At 37.9% G+C, this 22,024-nt stretch overlaps 1 pseudogene; it reads right to left on the bottom strand.

The window, feature by feature from the left end:
• Window positions 1–2,235: 2,235 nt before the first annotated feature.
• Window positions 2,236–22,024, bottom strand: part of LOC131919826 (eukaryotic initiation factor 4A-I-like) — a 54,120-nt pseudogene continuing 34,331 nt past the window's right edge.

Genomic DNA, 22,024 nt, shown 5'->3' with positions numbered 1-22,024 from the left:
CTAGTATATCCATTAAGTTTCAAAGTTTGTATTTAAGAAGGCTTTAAGTAGAACATAGAGGAGTCAGAGAGAGAAAGTTAGGTTTGAAAATGGCTAGGAAAGGAGAAGTCTGGAATAGTAGGACACATTAGTGGGCAAGGGAGAGAAGGGTTTGTGGGAAGAAATTCAGGGAGATACGAGTAAAATTAAGGTGTCTTTGAGGGTAGTATAGAAACATAATACAGTGAAAACTTCCCAAAATACATACATATATGAAGGCAATTTCACTGGGGAGACTGAATCCCAACTGTCCATCTCTTGTCACTAAATTAAGCTTCCAATAAAGGAACTTGGTTGCATCTAATCAAGATGTTGCTGAAAGAGTCCAATGAGAATCTTCAAACAACTGAGATTGTTGCCATGATTATAGGTTACTCTCCCAAAATTGAAAGTAAAGCCCCATCGCTGAAGGAAAAAGTATACAACCCATTGATCATGGAGATGCCTCAGACAGTACCTAAATAGAGCTTTCCCCTATATCTTCCAGAAATTTTGGTACAGAAATGTACTGTGGACATTAACTAAAGAGAAATGTAAACAATCAACCAGCCACAAAACATCTATGAGCAATGGTGTACTCACTGCAAGGTATGCTATGGCCATGGTGGAATAAAGCTTATTGGAGTAACCAATCAAATGATTTGGTTTCTGGTCTACTCCAACAAAACAAGGCCCTCTAAATTAACATGAGCTAAGCTAATATAAACTCTCAGAGACTGACACACCATGCATAGAGCCTAGGTACACTAGGTCTTCTGAGTTTATATTATGGTGTCCAGATTAGTGGAATTTTGGGGATTCCTGGGTGTGTGAATGAGTGGGTCTCTGATTTGTGTGCCTTCTATTGGCCTCTTTTCCTTCTGTTTGTTTGTCATGTCAAACCTTGAAATCCTATTTTGTTTTAAAGCCAAAGAAATCTCACTCCTCTAAGAGATTTTAAAGAAACAGGCACATTATTATCTTATATGGCTAAGCATGTAGAATGCAGTAGATAGGTGCATCAAAAAATATTTTTCATTAAAAAAATTTGACTGTGCAGTTTATCACCTATTGCTCATTCCAGCTGATGTGATAATTAACTGAACTGTACTCGAATAGATATTATCCAGAGGTATTAGAAACTTGTCATGTTTTTGTCAAAGGGATACTGTAATTGGAAGATTTCCTGCATCCTGGCCTACGAGTGGTCTGGACAAATCTCTCCCACTCATGTCCCCTAAGTAAACACATAGAGGCTTATATTAATTATAACTGCATGGCCATTTGTACATACTTATTACTATCTTTTACACTTAAATTAACCCATAATTCTTATCTATGTTTAGCCACGTGGGTTGGTACCTTTTCTCAGTTTTGCCTTCAGATCTTGCTTTCTCTGTGTCTGACTGGCAACTCCTGATTCTGCTTTCCTTTTCCCAGAATTATCCTTGTCTGTTTATCCTGCCTATGTCCTTCCTGGCTACTGGCGCATCAGCATTTTATTTATCAATCAATCAGAGCAACACATTCACAGCATACAGAGCAACATCACCCATCAGGATACAATATTTTTTTTTTGCAATTTCCAAGTAATTTTATTCAGAATTTTGTCTGTTTCCTGAATCAATAAAAGCTGTAATATCAAACTACAGTATATCAATTAAAATATACAATAGTGTAAAAATGGCTACTATTATTTCTTCCCTACGCTTCTTATGTGGGTACAATTGCCTGGACAATTTTATGCAGGGACTCTCCCTGTACATTTGATCTTGCAAATGAGGCCACACATGTTTTAGACCCTTGACTTACTTGTAGAGACTTGGCTAGGGTAGGAAAGCCTTTAGAATCATGTAATCATGTTGGGGAAATTGATTAGTGTTTTTTGGGGAAGACAGCACCTGAGACAAAGCCTACTCCAGAGCAAAGGGTGTCTAAAATATTCATGGTTTCTTCTTTTTCCCTCAAAAAGTGATATTTATTCAAAGAGAGAGAGAGAAAATAGAATAACAAAAACAAAACAAAACAAAAAAAAAAAACAACAAAATGTCTATCCCTTGGTTTCCTTTCTGTCCTGCCTCTAGCTGTTCCTCTTCATCCCAGGACTGAACCTTGGTAGCAGGATAGTCCCTGAAGTGAGGTCAGAAACATTGAGGTACATTTCTTCATGGAGGTATTGTATCATGTCTCAATATCTCAAAGAGTCCTTTCGTCTTTTTATGTGACCATGTTAATATTCACAACTTTATAGCCAAAACGACCACCACAACAAATTCTGTGGATGTAGTTTTTCCTGTTGGTGGGCTGGTCATAATTGATGACTAGGGAGACCTCTTTCTCATCAATGCCTCTGGCCAACAGGGCAATGATAATTAATACTCTACTAGAACCACATCAGAAATCCCTCATGATTACATCTCATTCCTTTTGGGTCCATATTTCTATTTTTTTTTATTTTTATTTTATAACCAACTTAATTTCACATATCAGCCACGGATTCCTCCATCCTCCCTCCTCTCACTCCCCAGCCCTCCCCCCCAATCAACCCCCCATTCCCACCTCCTCCAAGGCAAGGTCCGTATTTCCTTGCATGGCAGAAACAGTGAAATTCCAGCCATATATCTTCTCAGTGAGCCAATCCACCTTCCTTCTGGTATTGAAAAAGATTACTGCCTGGGTGATAGTTAGGGTTTCATCCAAGTCACACAATGTGTCAAGCTTCCACTCCTCTCATTCCACATTGATATGAAATTGGAAGATACCCTCCAGGGTCAATTCTTCCTTCTTGACAAGAATCTGAATGGCATCTCTCATTAATTTCAAGGACATCAGAAGGTATTGTAGTGGACAATAAAACTACCTGTGTGTTACTGTTGAATTTTTGGAATATATCATAGATCTTGAAACTAAACTTAACATTTCATCTGTTTCATCCAGTACAAACATCTTGATGTATTTGGGGGACAGGTATCTCTGGGTAAGCATATCAAACACCCAGCCAGGGGTACCAGCAAATATAGGGGGAGCTTCCTCAGGACAGACATTGGTGCCACCAATACAGGCATGACAAGAGGCACCCATGCAGTTTCCAAATGCCATGGCCACTTTTTATATCTGCTGAGCCAACTCAAATATGGGTGCCAGAACCAAAGCCTGAGTGATCTTTAGATCTCATTCAATCTGCTGCAGAATTGATATGGCAAAAGTAGTTGTTTTCCAAGTCTCAGACTGGGCTTGAGCAATCACATCATAACCCTTGATACAAGGAAGAATGGTCCACTGCTGGATGGCAGAGGGCTTTGCAAAACCATAGGCATAAATACCATGGAAGAGGGATTCTGAGAGAGTTATGCCATCAAAGCTTTCCACAATTTCATTCTAGTTACTCTCTATGATGCCTTCAGGCTGCATCCCATCAAACCATTGTCTCTGGGATGAGAATCCTGGCTTGTAGACATGATCCTCAGAATCTCAAAAGGATACTTTTAAAAGTAAGCAAAAATATAAAGAACTCAAAAATCTAGACATCAAAATATCAAATAATCAATATAAAAATGGCGTACAGATCTAAATAGAGAATTCTCAGCAGAAGAATCAAATTAGGCCCTCTGAAAGTGGATGACAATTGTGTGGCTTGGTCTGTTTGTGGGGCCCCTGGCTGAAGGACCAGGACTTATCCTGGGTACATGAAATGGCTTTTTAGAGCCCATTCCCTATTGTGGGATTCCTTGCTCAACCTTGATCCAGAGGAGAAGGGCTTGGTCCTGCCCCAAATTGGTATGCCAGGCTGTGTTGACTCTCAAAGGGGTGCCTTATCCTTTATGCGGAGTCAGTGGGAGTGGGGTCAGGATGAGCAGGAAAAGGAGAGGGAGGAACTGTGGTTGGTATGTAAAACAAAAAAAAAAGAATTTTTAGGTTAGACACCAATCTGAGTGCAGGGGAAGGCTAGTTCTAGAACCCTCTCCTCTCCACCATTGCTATGAGTCTTAGCTGGGGATAATCTTGTCAGTTCCTGGGGTTTGCCCTAACTGCAGATTTCTTCCCATGCCCTTAATGGTACACTCTGTCAAGATATCTCTTTCATTGCTCACCCTCCTTGTCTCTCCCCCATGTTCCCACCTCCCTTCCCCTCCCATCCCCTCCTAACTATTCCCCCATCTCAGTTTGCCCAGGAGTTCTTAATCTTTACCCTTCCTGGGGCAATCCATGTGTGTCCCTCTTAGTGTCCTCATTTTTACCTAGCTTCTCTGGGGCTGTGGATTGTAGCCTTGTTATCCTTTGCTTTGCATCTAACATTCATTTATAAGTGACTACATACCATGTTTGTCTTTCTGAGTCTGGGTTACCTCACTCAAGATGATTTTTTCTAGTTCCATCCATTTGCCTACAAATTTCATGATGACATTGTTTTTTTACCGATGCATAATATTCCATTGTGTAAATATACCACATTATCTTTTTTAATAGTATTTTTATTTTATAATTAACTTAATTTCACATATCAGCCACAGATTCCCACATCCTCCCTCCTCCCACCCTCCAGGCCTCCCCCCCAATCCACCCCCCACTCCCACCTCCTCCAAAGCAAGGTCTCCCCTGGGGAGTCAGCCCAGTCTGGTAGACTCAGCCAAAGCAGGTCCAGTCCCCTCCTCCCTACACCAAGGCTGAGCAAAGTGTCTCAGCATAGGCCCCAGGCTCCAAAAAGTCAGCCCATGCACCAAGGACAGGTCCTGGCTCCACTGCCTGGGGGCCTCCTAAATAGTTCAAGCTAATCAACTGTCTCACTTATCCAGGAGGCCTGGTCCAGTTCCATGGGGGCTCCTCAGCCATTAGTTCACAGTTCATGCTTCCACTAGTTTGACCATTTTTCCCTGTGCTTCCTCCAACCATAGTCTCAACATCACTTGCTCATACACAAAGTTTGTGGGCAAATGGATGGAACTAGAAACAATCATCCTGAGTGAGGTAACCCAGACTCAGAAAGACAAACATGGTATGTACTCACTCATTAAGTGGATACTAGATGTAAAGCAATGGATAACTAGACTGTAACTCACAACTCTAGGGAGGCTACCTAGTAAAGAGGACCCTAAGAAAGACACAGGGATCACCCAATGACAGAGATATGGATGAGCTCTACATGACTCAATTGGGGATGGGGGGGTAATGGAGGACAATGATCAGGGGAAAGAGAGCTTAGGGGAGAGGGAGGTCCCAGCTGGATCAGAAGCAGTGTGAGAGAATGGAGAGGGAAATACCATGATAAATGAAGACCCCAGGGGAATAGGAAGAAGCAGAGTCCTAGAGAGGTCTCCAGAAATCCACAAAGGTACCTCCACTGTAGACTACTGGCAACGGTCTAGAGAGTGCCTGAGCTGACCTACACTGGTGATCAGATGGCTGACCACCCTGGCTGTCATGATAGAATTCTCATCCAGAATCTGATGGAAGCAGATGCAGAGATCCACTGCCGAGCCCCAGGTGGAGCTCCGGGAGTCCAGTGGGCAAGAGAGAGGAGGGATTGTATGACCTCATTTTCTTTATACATTCTTCTGTGGAAGGGCATCTAAGTTGTTTCCAGGTTCTGGCTATTACAAATAATGCTGCAATGAACATGGCTGAGCAAATATCCTTGCGGTGTGGTTGAGCAATTCTGGGTATATATCCAGGAGCAGTATTGCTGGGTCTTGAGGTAGGTGGATTCCCAGTTTTTTGAGATATTGACATACTTATTTCCAGAGTGGCTGTACAAGATTGCATTCCCACCAGCAGTGGAAAACTTATATCCAATGACTGATGGAAGCAGATACAGAGACCCACAGCCAAGCACTTGGCCAAGATCCTGGAGTTCAGTTGAAGAGAGGGAGGAAGGATTATAAGAGCAAGGGGTGTCAGAATCATGATGGAAAATAAACCACAGAAATAGCTGACTCAAGGTAAGGGGAGCCCATGGACTCTGGACTGACACATAGGGAGCCTGCATGGGACCGAACTAGTCCCTCTGAATGTGGGTGAAAGTTGTGTGGCTTGAAGTATTTGTGAGTGGCAATGGGATCAGGACTTATCCTGGGTACACAAACTGTCATTTTAGATCCCATTCCCTATGGTGTAATGCCTTATTCAGCCTTGATGCAGGTGGGAGGGGCTAGTTCTGGCCCCAACATTGTATAACAGCCTGTGTTGACTACACAAGGGAGGCCTTACTCTCTATAAGGAGGGGGTAAGAGTGCTATAGAGTAGGTGGAGGGAGTGGAAGAAGAAGAGGGAGAGAGAACAGGGTTTGGTATGTAAAAGGAAAGAAAATCTTTTTTTAGTAAAAATTATATATATATATATATAAAGAATTTTTAAATACAATTAAATGTAAACAAAAGTAAGCAATATTCCCATAATATTAGAACCCTAACCTCCCACAGAAACTGAAAGCTAAGGAACTGCATTCTTTGATTATTGCATTTATTTCAAGGATATGACTCTTAGATCCTTGAAAAATATTTCCTAGCTTGTAATCTGAAAAATTCAAATCAAAATATATCAGTTAGGGCTGGGTTACGATAATCAATTTTAATTAGGGTTACTATAATCAGTTTTTCTTTGCACTTTGACCACTTGTGATTTTCTGTAATGTTTTCCATCTGCTAATAAAGGAACTTTTTAGGTTAGGGGTGAGAGTTATGCTTGTATAAGAGTGTAATAATTTGTATTTAGAAACTGGATAGGAATATACTGATTTAAAAAGTATCACCAGTACATTCTCCAGTGAGATCCATGACCTCACTAGCTATGAGGAGTTGTCTAGATTTATAGTATCATGTATGATTTTTCTCCTTTTGAGCACACTCCAGGTCTGATTGGTTTGGGTACTGCAATATATAAATGCTACAGTTGCACATTTGTAACACAATCTCTACACTTAAATCTTAGGCAATACAGTTGAAATGATGCAGAAAGACTTTAAAAACGAGATGACCAGCATGTCTGCTGCAAGATTGTGCATTCTAGATGTGAGAGGTAATATATACGTATGAAATCTCAAACATGAGATTGTATAAGCAAAGCCTCAGGAATGACAGAAAAAAGTTGACACTCCAATGTGGATAGCAGAAATTTCACACCTTAATACAGAGCTACAGATAATTAATGACTCCTAAGAGAGGGGGAATTAGTCACCCCAAGGAGGAAATACCTAAATGGTTATCCAATACTAACTACCTAAAATCATATGCATACAAGCCACAATAAACACATTCAGCAGGCTGAATTTATATATTTTTTCACAGAGACAGTCAGAGAGATAATACTTAAAGAAAAAGATGCCATAAATTTGAGAGCAAGTGTTATGTGGTTCATGGGAGGTATTTGAAGCTAAAGAGAAAGGTGAGACTAATGTGATTATATTTTAATTAAAGAAAAAGTAGATGACACATATTTTGGTTCAAGAGGAATAGAAAACCCTTGTCTTTTAATATTTTATTTTTATATTTCTTCTTTATATTGAAACAATTTACCAACCAATTATTTAATTCCTCAATTAAATAAATAAATACATTATCATTGTTTCATTAACAGGTTTGATTAGGTGCTTAATTTCACTTACAAATATTCTAAACTAACTGAACATTAGTTTGATCTAAATTCTCTAGGCTCTACTAAATTAAAGAGGCATTATTTTCCTTATTAAAAAAAAAAACTTTTAAATTACATGTACACTCTTGTGGTTGTATGAAGAGCAGTGCAAGTTCCTGTGAGTCCAGATTTTCCTGGAAAACAGGAGGAATTGGATTCTCTGGAGTTGAAGTTATAGGCAGCTGTGAGCCTCCTGACTTGAGTTATGGGACTGAACTCTGGTCTTTCTCAGGAGCAGTACTCATTCTCAACAACAGCATCTCTCTCACTCACCAGCAGTTCTCTATTAAAAATTATATTAGTGTAATAATAACATAAAATTTTGGAACTCTGTTGAATGTCAGAATAATAGAGGCATTCTAATGCAGTATTAAATCTTTGATCTTGTTCCATTCCTTAATTTCATATACATTATTTTATAATGATTATAGTGTACTATGATGTATTAATTCATTTTGGTGTTTATACTGATATTTCATTATCATTACCAATAAAGAAATGAAAAGTGACAATCAAATTGGCTGAAACATACAATTTTTTAGAAAGCTAGCCATAATGGTGTTTGATATCTCAGGGATTATGATTTCCAGCATAAGTCTAATGAGAAACAATACTGAAGCAGTTAACATCAATCACATATGAGACACTGGAAACCTACTTGCTGCTTACTTTTGGTTCATGAACTCAAAATATTTTAGAAATTATCTGCTTTGTAGAGTATCCATCATTAAAGTGAAGTCATCCATTTTAATATAATTGCCTTCTACAATTATATCTAAAATAAAATGATACCAAGTTTGCTTCTACTAACTTTTAAATAAATTTATAGATACAATGTGTTTTGCAACAAGGATTGTGTTTCAATGTAATATGTTATATGAAGACACAGAAAAAGGGGAAAATAAAAATGGGGCGTGGGCTGGGGGGAAGGTGAGGGGGGCGAGAGGGGGGAGAACAAGGGAATCCGTGGCTGATATATATAACTGAATTGTATTGCAAAATAAAAATAAAAAAAATTTAAAAAAAGAAAAAATATATAAAATAAGTAGAATGATTATATTTCTGTGAAAATAAATGAAGACACTTCAGTTATGTATTTGATCAGAAAATAATGTTTTAAGTAATCTTATACACATATTAAAACAGCATTTTATTCTTTTTTACTTAATTTTTTAATTTTCATTTTACATACCAACCAGTTTCCCTTCCCTTCTCTTCTCCCCACCATCCCCTAGGTCCACTCCCACACCCCCCAAACCCACCACCCATCTACTTTTCAGAGAGAGTAAGGCCTCCCATGGGGAGTCAACAAAAGCTGGCATATCAATATGAGACAGGACCAAGCCCCTCCACCCTGTATCAAGGCTGAGCAAGGTATCCCTCCATAGGGAATGGGCACCAAATAGCCAGTTCATCCACTAGGGATAAATTGTGGTCCCATTGTCAGGCACCACACAAGCTGTCCAAGCCGCACAACTGTCCCCACATTCAGAGGGCCTAGTTCAGGCCCATGCAGGTTCCCCAGCTGTCAGTCCAGAGTCTGTGAGATTCTGCTAGCTTGGGTCAGCTGTCTCTGTGTTTTTTCCCATTGTGGTCTTGATGCCTCTTGCTCGTATAATCTGCCCTCCCTCCCTTCAACTGAATTCCAAGAGCCCAGTGCTTAGCTGTGGATCTCTGCATCTGCTTCCATCAATTACTGGATGAAGATTCTATGAGGACAATTATAGTAGTCCTCAATCTGATCACTGGGGAAGGCCAGCTCAGGTAGTTTCTCCACTATTGCTTGGAGTCTTAGCTGGGGGCATCCTTGTGGATTCCTGGGAATTTCCCTAGCACCAGCTTCCTCTCAAACACCATAATGGCTCTTCTATCAAGATATCTTTTCCTTGCTCTCCTTCTCTGCCCATTCATTGATTTTGATATTGGCTGTCATCTTGTGGTATATTGTGTTTATTTTGTTAAGGTACATTCCTTGTATCACTGATCTCTCCAAGATTTTATCATTAAGGGGTTTTGGATTTTTGAAGATCTTTTACAGCATCTAATGAGATGATGATCTGTTTTCTTTTTCTTTTGATTTGCTTATATGGTGGGTTACATTGACAGATTTTCATACGTTGAACCATGCCTGCATCTCTGGAATGAAGTCTACTTGATCATGGTGGATGACTTTTTTGATGTGTTCTTAGATTCAGTATGCTGGTATTTTGTGGAGTATTTTTGTATCAAAGTTTATGAGGGAGATTGGTCTGTATTTCTCTTCCTTTGTTGCATCTGTGTGTGGTTTGGGGATCAGGGTAACTGTAGCCTCGTAAAAAGAGTTTTGCAATGTTCTTTCTGTTTCTATTGTGTGGAACAATTTGAAGAGTATTGATATTAGTTCTTCCTTGAAATTCTGGTGGAACTCTGCACTAATCCCAGCCTAAATATATTTTTCTTTATGAAACATGAATCTTTTAAAATATATTCTTTTCAGTTAATAATTTTTCCACTCATTCTACACAGCAACCACAGATACTACCTCCCACCCTTCCTCCCACTCCCTTCCAGCTTCCCCCCAACCCAACCTCTATCCCTCCATATTTTTATAGCCACTTGTTATACTAATATAGTCAAGTTATTTTTAACAATAACTTACCTCACCTTTTTTTGTATCATTTTAACAGAAATTAAAGTAAAACTGTTTTAAATACCAGATTATGTTTCACAGATAGCTTAGATTAAGTTTTAAAGTCACTTTACAGCTAATATCTACTTATAAGTGAGTACATACAATGTTTGTCTGCTGTGGGATGGTCTGTATGTCAAGTGTGTTGCTGATTGGTCAGTAAATAAATCTCTGATTGGCCATTGGCTAGGCAGGAAGTATAGGCGGGACAAGGAGAAGAATTCTGGGAAGTGGAAGGCTGAGAGAGAGACACTGCCAGCTGCCATGATGACAAACAGCATGGGAAGATACCGGTAAGCCACGAGCCATGTGGCAAGGTATAGATTAATGGAAATGAATTAATTTAAGCTGTAAGAACAGTTAGCAAGAAGCCTGCCACGGCCATACAGTTTGTAACCAATATAAGTCTTTGTGTTTACTTGGTTGGGTCTGAGCGGTTGTGGGACTGGCAGGTGAGAGAGATTTGTCCTGACTGTGGGCCAGGCAGGAAAACTCAAGCAACAAATGGCGTCCAACGTGGTGGCAAGAATTTCTACCTAAAAAGTGAAAAAAGATTCTAAAATGGAGCTAAAAACAGTTCCTAATTGTCTCTCTCAAATGAGCGGCAGCTGCCAGTTTGAGCTATTGGTGGGTTCCTAGCGTGTGCTCGACCTGCAGTATGGAGGGAATGAGGCCTCTGCAAGTGGCACATTAAGCTGCATGATGGATTTAGACTTTGCAGGTACAAAACAAAAAAAGAGGTTTCTGGACTACACGCTGCTTGGATAAAAGCATAGACCCACGATAGCTCCCAGAGCTGGTGGTAAACGTTGCCATATTGGGAAGCTGAGGTGGGCGGACCCAGCACCCACAGCTGCTGCAGTTTAAGGCAATAGATTCACAATAAGACAGATTCAGATGTAATAGTTTAAAATGTGTGTAAAATATATGTAGGCTTGAAAGAGACAAAAAAGGTGATATATACAGTTACAGAAACAAATACATAGTTTTAAAAAATAAAGTTTTTAAAGAGACAGTAAAATTAATATAAAAAATAAGCCACATGAAGATGAATACTACACCGAGAATCTGGATTGTGTTGTCTTTGGGATTTTTAACTGCAGAAAAACAATTGATTGTAAAAGCTGTTGAGTTAAACCAATATGTATACTTTAAAGATACCTTGACTTCAAAATTTGGATATAAGGATATGTTGCTTTGGAAAAGAGTCTCTTTTGTTCCCACAGAAAGCCAGAGGCTATAGATTTGTTCCAGATTAAGATACATCAGGTTTGACCAGCCAAGACCCCCTGAAAGGTCTCCGATGACACCATGGCCCAGGTGATCCAACATCCAGAATGGTTTGAAGGCATCTGGCTCCAACGATACAGTCTCATGGACTATTCCATAATCCTAAAATTTTCTTTGTTTCCCCATAAGATACAGCGCTCCCCTCCAGCAGGAAGTAGTAAGAGAAGCTACGCCCAAATTCCCAAATTATATGTAATTTTACTTTGTTAAGGTTAAAACCTTCCTTTTTGAAAAAAAAAAAAAAAAGGGAAGTGCTGTGGGATGTTCTGTATGGCAAATGTGTTGCTAATTAGTCAATAAATAAAACACTGATTGGCCATTGGCTAGGCAGGAAGTGTAGGCGGGACAAGGAGGAGAATAAAGCTGGGAAGTGGAAGGCTGAGTCAGAGAGACACTGCCAGCCGCCGTCAGGACAAGGAAGATGTAAAGTACCGGTAAGCCACAAGCCACGTGGCAAGGTATAGATTTATAGAAATGGATTAATTTAAGCTGTAAGAACAGTTAGCAAGAAGCCTGCCAAGGCCATACAGTTTGTAACCAATATAAGTCTCTGTGTTTACTTGGTCAGGTCTGAGCGGCTGTGGGTCTGGCAGGTGAGAGAGATTTGTCCTGACTGTGGGCCAGGCAGGAAATCTCTAGCTACATTTGTCTTTCTGGGTCTGAGTTACTTCACTTGGGATGATTTTTTTTCTAGTTCCATCAATTTGCCTGCAAATTTCATGATGTTATTTTTTTAACAGCTGAGTAATACTCCACTGTGTATATGTACCACATTTTCATTATCTATTCTTTGATAGAGGGAGGTCTACATTATTTCCAGTTTCTGGCTAATATGAATAAAGCTGCTATGAACATAGTTGAGCAAGTGTCCTTGGAGTAGGCTGGACCATCCTTTAGGTATATGGCCAGGAGTGGTATAGTTGGGTCTTGAGGCAAATAAATTCCCAATTTTCAAAGAAACTACCATAATTATTTTCAATGTGGCTCTACAAGCTTGCACTCCAACCAGTGATGGAGGAGTGTTCCAAGGACACTACAAGAAAATCCACAGAACCAACTATCCTGGGTTCATAGGGCCTCATGGAGACTAAACCGACAATCAGGGAGGCTGCATAGGTCTGACCAAGGACTTTTGTATATGTGTTAAGTTTGAGTAGCTTGGTCTTCTTGTGGGACTCCTAGCAGTAGGGGCACGGGCAGTCTCTGTCTCTTTTGCCTGCTTTTGGAATCGTTTTCTTCCTTCTGGATTGGCTTGCCTAGCCATAATATGAGAGGAGGTGCCTAGTTTTATTCCAAGTTAATATGCCATGTTCGGTTCATATCTCTGAAATGCCTGTACTTTTCTGAAGTGAAAAGGAGCAATAGTGGATCTGGAGGAGACGAGAGTGGGGACATTGGGAGGAGAGGAGAGAGAGGAAACTGTGGTTGGGATGTAATATATGAGACAAGAATAAATCTTTAAAAATAAAAGAGAATCACTTATAGAATACTAAGCAGTAAATATATTTAGAAGCATATTATTGAAAAAGACTATAAACATTAGAAATAGAAATTTTCAATGAGTTCCTTTTTAGGTTTATTTTAACACACAATATTCGTTTAAGGTTTAAGGAACTCCAATTGGACATGGCCTCCTCAATGCTAAAGCCATGAAGTTTATCAGCCATTGTACTTATGAGCATTAAGGTTTTACTAGAAATTAAAATCAAATCTAGGTAGTCACCTTTACCTGTGCACGTGTGTGTGTGTGTGTGTGTGTGTGTGTGTGTGTGTGTGTGTGTGTGTGTGAGAGAGAGAGAGAGAGAGAGAGAGAGAGAGAGAGAGAGAGGAGAGACTTCAATCAACATACAACAGGATACTTGCATACTGTTTTTAATTGCAGCATTTTTTACATTATCCAGGCTACAATTTCAGCCTAAATGTCTAATCTGTAAACATGTGAATAAAAGAAATCAAGTTAATAATAAATTAATATTTGAAACAAGCTTAATATTTAATGAATATTAATAAAAATATTTTTTAAGATAGGCCTTTGGGAGGCAAGTAAGCCATAAGGGCAGAACCCTAAGAATAGGATTATTTCTTAAAAAGTAGGAAATGATCTCTCTGTGTAGTCCTGCTGCGAAATGATACAATCAGAAGCTGGTCATTTGAGAAAAGTCAATCTGCAACAAGAATCTGTCCATGCTGAACATTGCTCTTGGATGTGCAGATGTATCCTTCAGAACTGTGTGTAATGCATAACAACTTCTGTGGAGCCCTGCTCCATTTCAGTGACCAAAACAGATAAATAATGAAATTATTTTTATATACAAGATAGCTATATCTGAGGACTTTAAATGTTTATATAGTAAATTATATTGGTCAAAATCAAAACATCATACTTATGAAAACATTATAATACATGCATTAAAATTCTGTGGGTGTTTCCAAAATTATTTCTTCTTTATTAAATAAGTCAGGTTAGAGAATTTAAAAACGTTTTAATGCACATATAGACCAACAAGAACTTCATTTGGCTTATTTGACAGTTCTCAAAGTTATCTAGATCAGTGCAGCAGAAAAACACCAAACCACAGGGAAAAAGTCAAGGTGCACCCCAATGAACCAAGCAGTACAGGAAGTGATGAGTGGAAGCTGATTAGCACGCTTCAGACATCTTAGCACACTGCACCATGAAAATTGTGGAGAGGAGCAGATGTTAAAGTTAATGCAGTGCTTCACATAATGTGTAACTAAACTGATGATTAATCTCTCAGCTTCCCATCTGATGGTGAATATGGTTGCTGATTATAATAGCAATGGACAGAAAGGACACTGTGTCCTATACATAAAAGTAACAGAGATGAAGTTTAAATGCAATTTTTCCATAGTTGTGAATTGAAATCAAGTACTAAGAATAGGAAATATGGACACGTTTGATTGTTATAACAGATTCTATTATATTCTCACATAAAAGATAGTGTTGATCATATGTTTGCATTGTTAAGTATAGCATGAACTACAACTGTTGAGGGGATCTGTGAAATGGGCAAGCTCCCTGAGAAATGTTCAATATCTAAAATCATGTCACACAGGCCAGGGCCTTCATACTTGTTCTAAAGATTTCAAGTTCCACACCTGTGGTGGAACATCATACAATAAGAGATAGAAGAGAGTCCAGGACCCCTTGAAAAAAATAAAATACAATCTCCCTCACCTGTATAGAAAAGATAAAGATTTGAAGAATGAGAATGCAATAAATATCTGAGAAAAGATTAAAATAAGGAAGACGTAATCATTGCTAAAGACAAGGAAAAATGATGGAAGAAAATTGTAGGATTAGAAGAGACACACTAAAAGTAAAATCAAATTGATTTCCATTATAGATGCAACTCTACTGTGGATATGGTTGTCAGATATAAATATCTGTCATTGGGTCAATCCGGAGTTATTATTTTGAACTCATTAGCAATAGCATATGAATTTATTCCTGATAATACAGAATTAACTTCACTAGTCATGTACCTATAAGTTCTGCCACATTTTGCAAAATTGAACAAATGAAATTATTTACACACCCATACATACATGCACACACCCTTTAGTGATTGTGTATACTAATTCATCAAATATTTATGTATCTTATATTAAACTTATTTTCTCATAAGAACATAAAATAGAACTAATAAATATTAGATAACTGATATAGCCCTAAAATACATACTAAATGGCAGAACCATAAATCAACACTAAGTATGGATTTGAAATGAATTTATTGTGAGGTGTAGGACTTTTCTTATTAGCACCATCAACTTCTATGCAAGAATACTTACTAGATCATAGTGTTAACTCTTCCTTTAATTATTTCATGCTATTGGAGTCTTATTTTTTGTTGTACACCTGTGTATATTTGATAAATCAGCATGGCATAGTCATACATTCCAAAAGTGTATCATTTAACCTTTAGCTCCAGGGCTGGTGTAAGTCATTGCGGAAAGAAAGAAAAAGAAAAAAAGCCTAGCCAATGTCATTTTCCAAACATGGATGAGAAGATTCAAATATTTTTCAAGATATGGCTCATTAACTTTATTATGTTCTTCAAGTTGTAATACAAAGGGTACAATGGAAGTTGTCATTATCAAAGGATGGACTATTTGGAGATGCACTGAAAAAATATTGGCACAGGATTAAAAAGATCTATATGACAAAAGCTCACGAAATCTATGATAAATATTGCGAATACAATATAATTTTGATTTACATTGTTCTTGAACTATGCTGCAAGACTGGGTAAGAGTTCTTATTCCCTAAATGATGAATATGTGAAATGCTTTTAATCATGTTAATTACTTTACTCTTGCTGTTCTGCATTGGTTACTTTATTTAACCTATCGAGTTAGATAAAAGACATCTTAAGAAATATGAAGAGGACCATTGAGACAGGAAAAAAGGATAAAGTAGAGAATGGAGATATAACTGTGATCAAAGTACCTTATGTATAATAATGTCATGATGAACAACAGTATTTCATAAAATTAATACATCTTAAATATAAAAATTTCATTAGATTAAGAAAAATCTTAAATTGACTCATTCTATCTTTGGTGAGCTGACTATAAATTTATTGATGAGAAATACCCTTCTGCAGCTAGAGTTTTCCTGCCTGACTCACAATCAGGACAAATCTCTCTCACCTGCCAGTCCCATAGCCGCTCAGACCCAACCAAGTAAACACAGAGACTTATATTGCTTACAAACTGTGTGGCCATACCAGGCTTCTTGCTAACTGTTCTTACAGCTTAAATTAATCCATTTCTATAAATCTATACCTTGCCATGTGGCTCGTGGCTTACTGGCATCTTCACATGCTGTTTGTCATCATGGCAGCTAGCAGTTTCTCTGACTCAGCCTTCCACTTCCCAGCTTTATTCTCCTCCTTGTCCCACCTATACTTCCTCCTGCCTGACTACTGGTCAATCAGTGTTTTATTTATTGACCAATCAGAGCAACACATTTGCCATACAGAACATCCCACAGCACCCTTCCCATTAATGTGCTCTTTCTATTTGCTGAATTTAACAACTAGGTCTTCTCTACTTGCTTAAAAATGAGGTTATAATTTGGATTAAAGAACAGGCTTGTGAATGTTCAGTAAACGATAATGTTTTCAATCCCTAATATGTTTGCACATGAAAAATACCATTACGAAGATGCAGCCACCTTGCATTTCAATTAAAAAAAGAAACAATGACTTTTTTAATATGTGGGTTAGAAATTTTAGATGAATTTAAACTTAGTTTTTCTACATTAAAGTAACTATGAAAATATTTGTCTAAAATAATGTTATGAAATTACTATTATACTCTGTAAATTATTGAATTAAGGCATATATAGAATAGAACATTCATTCATATGATTTAGATGGAGCTTTTGTCAAATTATTAAAGAAACATCATAGCAATGATATATTTAAGTTCAGACATTTGAACACAATTTATTTAAAATTGAAATGAGAGGAAGATAATACACATCTTAATCTTTCTGTCTTGTTTTAGTTTTGAAATATTTTCATGTAGGATTAAGGACAATTACATTGTGACATCATATGACACAATAAAATTTTATTTGGAAATGAAAAGCATTAGAAATATGTTAGAAAATCAAATAACCAGAAAATATATTCAATTTTCTCTAATTCCTATACAACTGTAGATTTATATATTTGTGCTTAGACAAAGGGAAAATGAACAAGTAGTATGACCAGTTCTTTTCTGTTCCCTAGGTGAGGATGGCTTCATGCTATTTTTAAAGAAAATCTGGTCTTAACTGTATGCTAATTTTCAGTTGGTCATTTATAGCCTACAGAAATTTACCTATATTGATGTTTTTCAGTAAATATTTTCTTAAAGTTTGGAAGGATGGGTCTAAACCATATGAACTTCATCAGACATTGGGGTTAGAAAGATAATTAGATAATTTTGTTCAGTGTCAGGAACAATCTTGGAAAATGGCTCAAACTATGTTCAATGTTAAATATTCTTACCAGTTTAAAAATTTTAAAACAGGCAAACAACTTTTCTTATAGTCAAAACTACAATTTACATATTCTTAGTTATCTTTTTTTTCTAGAAATGATTACTATGACCTTCTACTGAAACATTTTTATGCCTCTACTGATTTCAGCATGATATTATTAAATGTTAAAATGGTGATATATGGTGATATTTTATTTGTGCTGAAATGTGATTTTATTTTTTTGTTAATAAATAAAGTTGCCTGGGGGTCAGAGCTAAGAGCGAACCGTTTAGCAGAAATCTGGCAGTGGTAGCACACACCCTTAATACGATCACATGGCAGGCAAAGTCTGTGTGTTCAAGGACACAGTCAGCTTGGAGACACACACCTTTAATCTCAATACCAACCATAGAGACCTGAAGGTCTGTATAGACAGGCAGTGACGAGGAGGTCATGTGATTGGGTTTACAACCAATGATTAGGCAGAACAGAAAGTCAATAAAAATACAGACACACAGGAAGTAGATCTCTTTCTGAGGAGAAGGACAACAGCGATAGTGAGGGGTAAGAAGGCAGTCTTAGCTCTTAGCTGCTGCTCAATCTCTGGGCTTTTAACTCTGCATTTGGCTCTGTGTTTCTTATTTAACAAGACCTTCAGAATTATATCTACAGTGAGAAAATATATTGAAAACATATCTAGTTAAGTTTTAAGATTCTCTGTAAACCCATGAATAATATGATGTAACTGAAAGTGATAATATGTAGAATAGGCCATGTCTTTAAGCAATGGGCATTACCATCAATTTGTAAAGAGACACCAGTAGCTTTTGCAATAGCTTGGGTTGTTTGAGTGTTCTAATCGGACCCATTTGACCAACAAGTCAATTTCATTAACCCTTTGCTGGCACTGTAAGCTTCACTTGGTGACAATAGATGTCTAGTTGAAGCTCTGACTTCCCCACTATGTGGCGACTTCATTTATTTTTCTTTTATGTGAATGGGTGTTTTGCTGCATGTATCTCTGTCTACTATATACATGCAATGCCCTTGGAGGCAAGAAGAGGACATCACATACTCTGCAACTGGAATTATAGCCAGCTATGAGCTGTCATATAAGCCCTGGGAACTGAACCCACATCCTCTGCAAGAAGAACAAGTGCTTAACCACTGACCATGTCTCCAACCCCTGGTGACTTCACTTAATCACTTTTCATACATTTATATGCCACTGGAAACTTCACTTCATATGGCACTTCGGTCTAGCTTCCTCTCTCTTTATTCCCTCCCATGCCTCTCACTTCCTTCCCCCTCCTTGTTTTGTCCTCTCCTTCCCATCTCCCACCATACATATCTATTCTATTTTACCACCCAAAGTAATCCATAGTAAGTCCAAAACTCATTGAACACAGAGAAATTGAGCTGCTGCATACTTAGCAACACCATCCACACAGACTAGTATCTATACTCCTGGGAGGTATTTTGCATGATACCAAAGGAGAAGGTAAATACCAACTCATCTATAAACCCTCCAATCTGTAAGAGTGATCTGCCTGCAAAATATGCAGTCTCAATAGTGGCACAAAGCATATGTGAGTCACAACAAATATCTAATTTGACTTAACCCCCACTCCATGAGCTGGAACCCATACATATTGCTTCCTAAGTGGCAAAACAATGATAATATATAGGCCAGGATTTGGGGGAAAGCCAAATTCTACTGTTCTGCTAGAGGATTATAGCAACAAAGTGAGTCCTATTGGCATTACGCTATACTCAAATCAGTGTCATGCTCAGCCTTCACCAGACAAGTTTCCTCCTCTAATAGATGGGAACAGATACAAAGATCCACATCTGAACAAAATGCAGACAATAAGAGACTTTAGAACACTCCAACCTGCAAGGGGTATCTGTAGCATGAATCTTAAAAAGTTCTTATTAATAAGATCAAACCTGCGCCAAGTATTGGGGTAAATACTGGAAGATCAGAGAGACAGAACAAGCCACAGCTAACCTCACCGGGCCAACTTCTCAGCAGATCTTGTTTCCTCAGACTGGAAGTCTGTGAGTCCTCATATCTGAACAGCTCTCAGCTGAACTGTGCTGCTCAAAACCTAAAAGCTTAACCAGCCAAAAGCTTCTAGTTTCTGGTCCTCATGCCTTATATACCTTTTTGCTTTCTACCACCACTCCCTGGGATTAAAGGCTAGCTTTCTGGGATTAAAGGCATGTGTCACCATGCCTGGCCATTTCCAATGTGGCCTTGAACTCACAGAGATCCAGAGGGATTTCTACCTCTGGAGTGCTAGGATTATAGGTGTGAGTGCCACCATTTTCTAGCCTTTGTATCTAGTGGCTGTTCTATCTCTGACCCCAGATAAGTTTATTAGGGTGCACAATATTTTGGAGAACACAATACCACCACAGGTATCTCTATAAGTTCTTGTCTTCAGGCTTCAAGGAATTCTGTAAATAGGAAGAAAAAAATTTTAAGAATCAGAGTGGCTAGAGAATCCCAAGGAATCAAGTCTGCTAGACACAACAGGACTGATGCACAGAGACTGTACCTCAGTTATAGAGCTTACAAGAGTCTGCACCACTGGGATCCTAGAGACGAAAGGAGAAGTGGAGACATGCCCTCACCCCTAGCCCAGAAGCTACTTGCAATTGATAGCCACATTCAAATGAAAAATTAGTTTTCTCCAAGAAGTCTCACTGGGGAAACAAATATCTCCTAAGGGTAGGTCTGACTGATGTTCAGCAATTGACAGCCAGCACAAGAGGAACTCAATAGCATCTTCAGAAGTTCTTTTGTCTTGTTATGTTGAATTTTATTAGAAGTTAAGACAGAGTTTTTGCTCCTACCTTATGGGCTCTTTGAGTTTATAATTTGGCTTCCAGTTTTGCACCTTTATAGTGGATAGTTGTTTGTGCAAACTATGTGTGTCTCTTGTATATACGTATCTTGTGCGTTTCCTTTGACCATTTTATTGTTTGATCGTTTTGTCCTATTCTGATTTGTTTTTTATTTATCTTATTGTATTAAATTGTACTGCATTATTGTTCCTTGGATGCTTGTTTGTTTTCTAAGAAGGCAGAAGGTGTGATGAGCAGGATGGAAAGAGAGGGGAAACCAAGAAGATTAGGTGAGGGGAAACTGCACTATAATTTATGTTATCGTATCAAAAGAAGACAATGTTTAAATAGAAATATATTTAAAAATAGTAATGCATTGTTCTTTTTAAACTGTCAACTCCCATTACAATAAAGGACTTTAGAAAATAAAATAAAATATGTAGATTACTATTAATACTTTACAAATTTTTATTGGTTTCAATTAAATAAATGTATTATTTAGTCTATATGCTGCCAGAAACATTTTTTTTAGCATTTTGGAGATTAAATTTTGCCATGCTTTTTTGCCTTATTGAAAAGTAAAAAAAAATTAAAGCACTTATAAAAAAATATTATAGCATTTATAAGTTAAATAAATGAGACAGAGGAGTGTAGAACTTGAGATAGCAGTGGATAGTTCATTCTGATACTTTCTGCTTTGGAGGTTCACTGTACACCTTGGAATTTGTACACTTCCATCTTTTCAAATTGTCAAAGTCAGTAATTTTATGCTGCTCACTCTTACTTCAGTCACAGCAGCTCTCTGGTTTATCACTCTTGCCTTGTGAAGGAATGCTCGTGATTACATCAACATCACCAAGATAGATAAAGATCATATTGCATGTTTTCACTATATTATTTTGCTAATATTTCCAGAACAAATTTCCAGGTGCACCAGCTGGGATACTAGAGAGAGAAGTGGAGACATGCCCTCACCTCTAAACTATTGGTTAAGTTAAACAATATTAGTAATTTCATCATCCTGGGGGTTAGAAATTCTAGTCAAGGTTTTTGCAAAGCTTAATTTCTAGGGCCCCTGTGCTTGGCTTGCTGATAACCACTTTCTCTTTGTGTCCTTACTTAACATTCATTCTCTCTGTGTCTCTCTATCTGTCTGTCTGTCTCTCTCTCTTCCTATCTTTTTTCTTTCTTTTTGTTTGTCTGTTTCTGTCGCTTTCTCTCTGTCTCTGACTATCTGGCTCTCTCTGTATGTCATTCTCTCATCTTCAGGCAAATCAAATCCCTTATTATATTAATTCATTTACAGCAGTCAGATTGCATTAGAGTACATTACAGTTTTGCTCTTATGTGCCCACCAGTGGACATAAATAAATATATGTATTTACTAGTGATTGCTGCTAATATGTACTGGTGGAACTTTGAGGAGACTGAGACAAATAGAAAGGGGTTAAATCATAGGGAATTTAGCCTTGAAGAAACTATCTGGATTCCAGGACTAATTCTCTTTATCTTTACTCTTCAGCTGTCATGTGCAACTTTATCTGCCATGTACAACTTACCTGAATGACATTC

This window comes from Peromyscus eremicus, chromosome 9, assembly GCF_949786415.1.
Source record: "Peromyscus eremicus chromosome 9, PerEre_H2_v1, whole genome shotgun sequence".
Taxonomy (NCBI): domain Eukaryota; kingdom Metazoa; phylum Chordata; class Mammalia; order Rodentia; family Cricetidae; genus Peromyscus; species Peromyscus eremicus.
This window is presented reverse-complemented; position numbering and strand designations above follow the sequence as displayed.